Below are 6,958 nucleotides of genomic sequence, written 5' to 3'. Positions count from 1 at the left end.
ATAATAATACTTTGAAACAAATTCAGGCGTCAAAGGGTTAATGTCACAAACAAGGACGTCTTGTAAAGATGTCATTTCACGCTCACTAGTGTTGTATAGAGATTGACATCCGTTCCCAGATACAGATTGTCATCAGACGCTGATTGAGGCTGATTGGTTCGGAGTTTAACTCCAAAACACGAAAATGGTTTAATGAAAGCCAGATCCGGTTTGTTACAGATGAACGGGGGAGTTGTGACAGTAATGATCAGAGTCCTCTTCAGGAACAAACACGACTTGTTTCTTTTCACAGAGAGAGAGAGGGAGAGAGAGAGAGAGAGAGGGAGAGAGAGAGAGAGAGAGGACTCACTGATCAACGCTGAGGATGAAAGTGGTGACTGGAAAAAAGAGTGACAGGAAAATAAAGGAGGAAAGACAAGAGGCTGGAAAGAGGACAGTAGAACAATGAACCAATGGAGTGTAATTATGTAAGAGAGCGAGGGGTCAAACAAGCAGCGCTTGAATGGGAGAGTGCGAGGAGCACCGAGAGGCTCAAATGAGCAGAGAAACGTCCCTCAGATATAAACAGCACACAATCAGGAGAGCGCGAGAAAGAGAGGCGAGGATTGAAGTTCAACACAATGAGGAGGAAATGAGAGAGAGAGCGAGAGAGAGAGCGAGAGAGAGAGAGAGCGAGTGAGCGAGAGAGAGAGAGAGTTGTACAGCAGCGTACTGAGCATAAAGAGATGATTCTTCTGAGTGGAGACGCTCCCTGTTTGTTTGCTGCGTACAGTCGGAGAGGCCCTCGTGTTTGCCCGAGGTTCTTCAGTCTGCATGGTCAGAGCTGAAAAAACTATTTCCTGCAGGAGTAACAGCAGTTCATTATGCTGGATGTTGTGTGAACAGAAATTATACCCAAACACTACAAATGTGCTGTTTGCAGCAATAAACTCGTCTTATTGTTTTCTAATTTCATCATCAAGGCCCCAAACATCTGCAGTGATATATTCTGCACACTCCTTTACGTCGCATACTTACAGATATGATGATGAAGAAAAGGTGATTTCAAGGTGAAAATGTGCAGTCGTAAACGTAAAGATGACATGTTCTTCCTGGTGGACAGATAAAGCTCTGTGATTGGTTCACACGTGGTGCTGAGGGGCGTCACAGAGGTGATACTCAGGCCGGCTGAGTGCCCAGCAGGGACGCAGCTGATTCACAACCCTCTTCTCTCCTCATACTGATCGACTGCTCTTTGACTGAATCAGTCTCCGAGTCCTTCGCTCATCGTCCCACTGCCACATTTTGGGGCTTCCTCTGTAATCAGCTGTTAGAGATTCTTCTTCTTGTTCTGTGCGTTGTCTTTGTTCACAGTCCGGTGAGTGTCCGGAGAAGAACCCTGAACGTCTCATGAAGGGGTTTTAGCTCCCTCAGTCAGTGATTTCTAAGACTGCATTACTCCTTTCTGCCTCCCTGTATACCTGCATGAAGATGAAGCTACTCGATACGTGATTGGTCAATGATATTCTGACAACAAACGCACCATAAACATCGACTACAACATTTATCCGGCTCGCTTTCAGATTCTTTCTGCAGAATTTTTAATCGAAAGTAAAATGAAGACAAGATAATAAATATTATGAATTATTATTGATACAAAGAAACTATTACCCAAGTGTTTTAAGTTGAAAAATGGAGAGTTTCCCTTCATGACATCACAAAGGGCAGTAGCCCCTCCCCCAGGTGGGTGACACTCCCACAGCTAGGTGTTTGTTCTGCCCTCTGAGTCTGCCTTCTCACCGTAAACAATAGGACATGGAGCCAGAAAGCAGCGAGTACACCCGAGCCCTTCCAGAGAGGGGGCGTGGCCAGACACAGCTCATTTACATATTTAAAGCTACAGGCACAGAAACAGCCTGTTCTAGTGATGATATGGATGATTTACTTTTCATCATCAGGTGTAGAGTTACGGATGTAGAAAATCCACCTCAGCTTGTTCCTATATTCAATGTCAGACTTCATCATTGTGCTTAAAGAAACCTGGTTACTGTAGTTTAGTGATGCTAAATGATAAATGTGCCCATTGTCACACAGAATACGATCAACTGAGTCTCTGTTGTTTAATGCATGTCCATCTGGACTCGTCACTTCTCTTGTTGAAGGACTGAAGTGAGCAGCGAGCTGCAGCTTGTTTGGTGTTAAATGACTGAATGTGAATCAGGATGTGTTGTCTCTCTGAAGTTGTGACTTTTGAACGTCGGTGTCTCTCTGAGTCTGCTGCTGACAGTCAGTATTCATCTTTTTTATATAGCTTTAGTGCATATTTATTCTGCTGTTCCATTGTGTGCCATGCACAAATATCACTTTATTATTCAGTATCTGCCTACTTGCACATAGCTCTATATGTATTTATATATATTTATTTCCCATTTACTGCATATACAATATGTCTGTTTACATCTTTATACCTTTGTACATACATCTTGACACATTCTTCTTCTTTGGTTAAATGTTTAGCATAGCTGCCCTGTTGTTCATTTACTGCTCCGTGTGCCTTTGAATTTACCCCCCGGAGACGAATAAAGTTTTTTCAATTGAATTTGAATTGAATTGAATTTGGTTTTACTGTAAGTCATCATAAACTCCCGGCTGAGTGAAGATCTCGGCGTTGAAGTGTCCTTCACTCAGAGTTGTGTCTCCCCTCTCTCTGACCTCACTCACACACATGGGTGAGTGCAGGGTCACGCTAACTGATGAACGCAACGCAGAGGCGTCAGGAACGAATAAATAAAAAAGCGTCACGGTGCAGCGCCGCCATGTCAGAGTGTCAGAGCGGTCTCCATCTCTCTGCACATCTCGGCCCCTCACCCGGCAGCCCGGGGTTTTTATAGAGTCAATCCGGAGCGTCCCACTTTTTCAAATCTTCACATTTTCCTCGGTTGCATCATGACCCTATATGTATGCATGTTCTGCACATCGACGTCTATTCTCCTGCCATGAAACGTGAAACGATCCCATCGCTCCTTCACACAGATAACATGATTCCATTATACGTCCATCTCTGTCTTTGCACAAAGTATTTGCATTTAAATGGAAGCAGCCGTTCAGATGTTTGGCGAGGAGGCTGGGACGGTTTCAAAGTCTTCCTCAGTTACATCTCGACACGACCAGAGATTGTTCTCAGGATTGAAAGTGCATCCCTTTATTCTCTCACTGACAAATCAGAGACCAACAAAAGACATAAGGAATGTATTTCTGCAAGCTGTGTGTCGAAGTCTTTTGAATGTCAAAGTAGACGTATCTATTGTTGCTCACCTTAAGGCGTTCAATTTAAATTGGCCGGGGAAAAAAGAAGGAAGGCAGGGGTTTCCATGCGACACATGCTCCGACTCGCCACGCTCTCTGTGTGGAGCGATGTGCTGAGGCTGCCACATCTTATCGTTAATGAGAGACGATGAATCTGTGTCGGACCACAAACCACTGCACAGCAGCAGCTCGTCCCCGTCAGCCAGCAGGTCCACTATAGATCACATGGATCTTCTACTTTAAGCTGAGCTCGGGTAATAAAACTAACGTTAATGTATGACCTCACCATTCAACTTTCAAAACGGGCCGGATGTGACAGCTGCAGATGAACATCTGCATAAATACCACGGTGGTGATAACAGCAGACCTGAGGCGGCGTGTCAGGAGCGATGTGCTGAAGCTGCCACATCTTATCGGTAATGAGAGACGATGAATGCAGCAGGAGGGCTGCTGATCGCACAGAGAGACTATTACTTTCTCACCTGATGGATTTAATTTCATTGATTTTGTTATTTTACTTTCTTGCTCTTAGCTACAAAGACGATAGCTGTTAAAGCTTGAGATGGGAAGCAGCTCTCTAAATGGAAAGATTAAATGAGTGATTAAGTCAATGTGGTGAACATCTAACAGACGGCTAATGAGACGTCGGGTTGGCAGCAGCCTGAGAAAGTTTCCCCAGCAACGTTTCCCAACTCCTGCTGCGTGTTCCCAGTGTGTTTCCTGGCAAGAGGGGAAATGTAATCCCTGCAGTGTGTTGTGGATCCGGGTCCTGGGTCTCCTCCAAGTCCAGAGGGACCAGGAGGAATCCTGATCACTCCTTTCCTTTTAGGAGCAGCGACTCTACTCCGAGCTCCCTCCGGATGTCTGAGTCCAGACCCTCTTTGGAGGAAATCCACTTTTTAGATACCTCAGCGCAGACACTAACTTCCCGCCCGGAGGGAGCAATCCACCATTTTACAGTCCGTGGAGCCGTGGCCTTAGACCCTGACCGAGCTGACCCGCATCCCGACTTCTTCACAATCTGCTGCAAACTGCCCAAATGCCTGCTCGAGGTCTCATTAACGAATATCCTGTATTCATATTTAAGCATTAACAGAATTAGCATGGGATGATTCAACTCCTTTTGACTTAATGAAGAAATTCTAATAAAAAAACCCAAAAAACTCAACACAGTCTGTGATTAAATATTCATGTTTTTGTAAAAGGAAGACAGTTTGAGACAGTGTTGTTCAGAGATAGTGTGTCAAAACAACTCCATCATAATGTAATCTGTTTCTGCAGTGAAGGCTGTTAAAAGGGTCGCGGGCAGCAGACATCATTTTCTCCAGGAGATTGCTCCACTTCACTTTAATACGTCTCGTCCTCCTTCGTGTCATGATGCCACCTGCAATCCCGCACTTAGACCACCTGACTCTATTCACATCTCTGCTGATTGAAATGTAAAATTACTTCCTTCAGTGATGGAAAAAAAAAAAGGGGCCACAGTCACCAACGTGAAGTGAAGAACATATCGTGCGTCTGTCTTGTGAAATAGCCGAGTTGCTGTTTAATAGACTTTATTTTCTCTGTGTTGATGGACTCAACCTTTTGAGAAACGGTGAGGCATTCGAAGGGAGCCAGGAGATATCAAGTATGAAAAACATGGATGGCACTTAGATGTGATGCTTCACTATACAGCGTGCAGCCGCCTGCAGAGAGGAAGGAGCTCTGCAGGGTGAAAGAGCAGAGTTATTAGAGAGACAGCTTGGAGAAGAAGATGATTTGGTGCTGAACTTTCATGTCTCCTCTCCTAATGAATACCTCGGTAACGACCACGCCGCCTTCAGCACTTAGCTGAGACCTTTAGTCGACCACGGCCCGAGCAGAGACGAGGAGAGGAAGAAAAAAAAAACATGTTTAATGAAGCTCCGCAGACGAGGACTCCGCCCTTAGATAACGTTCACCTGAGAACTGTAAAAGGCAAAATCCTCAAAAAGACTTGAATATATGAAACGATTAAACACACACACACACACACACACACACACACACACACACACACACACACACACACACAAACAGTACTCCTTTAAACTGACAGTATGTTCAATAACATGCATGATGAATGAAGACAGATCACTGTGGTGTGGAAGCTATACGACATATTAGCTGATCTGGTCTATCAGATGAGTTCGTCTTTCTGAGGGGGGGGGGGGGGGGGGGTCACCTCTCCGTCCGTCTCTGCACAGCGACCCTCTCAGCACAGAAAGAGCTATCGGCGGCGAGCAGAAGAGGTTGCATCGACCGGCTAATAGAGGGCAGGACCTTGTGAAGAAGAATGGAGGGATTTATTTGTGTCCCAAATAAAAAGGTTCGATCGTCTGAGCTGAAGACAGAACAGAGAAAATGCAGCGAAACTTATTTCTTCGTGCCGCTCTGTTTGGTGCAGCTGTCAGTGTCTCGTTATTCATCCTCAGCTGATTGCTGTTTAATGGAGTGTGTGTGTGTGTGTGTGTGTGTGTGTGTGTGTGTGTGTGTGTGTGTGTGTGTGTCGTGAAATATGACCACATAACATTAACAAGGCTGCAGCTCTCATGTGACAAAGCCCACACAGGATGTAAATAATGGAAGATATGAATATTTAACTTGTCAGGAGCAGCTTTAATCTCAGCTGAAGAAGAGCTATTCACATATTTATTCCACTCTGAGAATCGTTCTGTTGAAATAACCCGCTCGATAGATGAGTGGATGGGCTCAGCTCTGATACGTGCAGCGCGTGTCGGGAGGCTCCAGTCCTGGATGCCACAGCCTGGAGTTCAACTCTGACTCTCAGCCGATCTTCTGCATGTCATCCTCCTGATCTCTCCGCCAGGATTTTCCATCTATCGAAACGAATTGATTGAAACAAAGAGAAGAATGAACACACGTGAAGACATTTGTCCTAAAGTTTGAAGATTTAGCACGTTGAAGTGTGAATCTTCAAAAGAGCAGCAGTACGGTCTACATCAGAACTGAAGATTCTCTCTTTAAAATTTGATTCAACTCTGCAAGACCTTCAGACACTACTGAGGCTTCGTGGCTCAGGTAGACCGGGTCATGTCCTCACTGCGAGGTCGGTGGTTCGAACCCCAGCTCCTGCAGCCACACGTCTGATCACTTCACCTTAAGTTGCTCCAGCAGCTTCGGCGGCGGTGTGTGACCTGTGGTGTGACAGAGTCAAACACATCGTAAGACAAACGTTACAAATAAAGAGTCCGACTGCAGGTAATAAAACACAAAGAGTCTCTCTCTGTCAGGATGAACGTGTTCTCTGAGCAGCTGTAACATCTGTTTGTCTCCCGGCATCGGCTCCTTCTCTCGATGTCGTTTGGGCCTTTGAAGCACTACAGGCTATTTCAGCTCCAATTCAGCGTGTATTACAAACTATCTACAACACAGGAAAAAAAAGCGGCATCTGAAAATATGAGTGCAGAGGGGGTTTTGTGGATGGGGCCATATTTTGCAGTGTTTTGGCTGGCAGCAGTTTTTATTGGAGCACGCACACAGCCGATAAAAAATGGAGACTGAGCCTTCATTGGTATGCACAATGCATCCTGGTACATGTAGGAACTGCAGACTGGGCTCAGTGAGTGCTCCGACAATGGGCTTTCTTTCTGCAACATGATCAACACTGAACGGAGCTCCCTAAGGTTTC

Source organism: Symphodus melops (genome assembly GCF_947650265.1).
Source record: "Symphodus melops genome assembly, chromosome: 10".
NCBI lineage: Eukaryota > Metazoa > Chordata > Actinopteri > Labriformes > Labridae > Symphodus > Symphodus melops.
Note: the sequence above shows the minus strand (reverse complement) of the source record.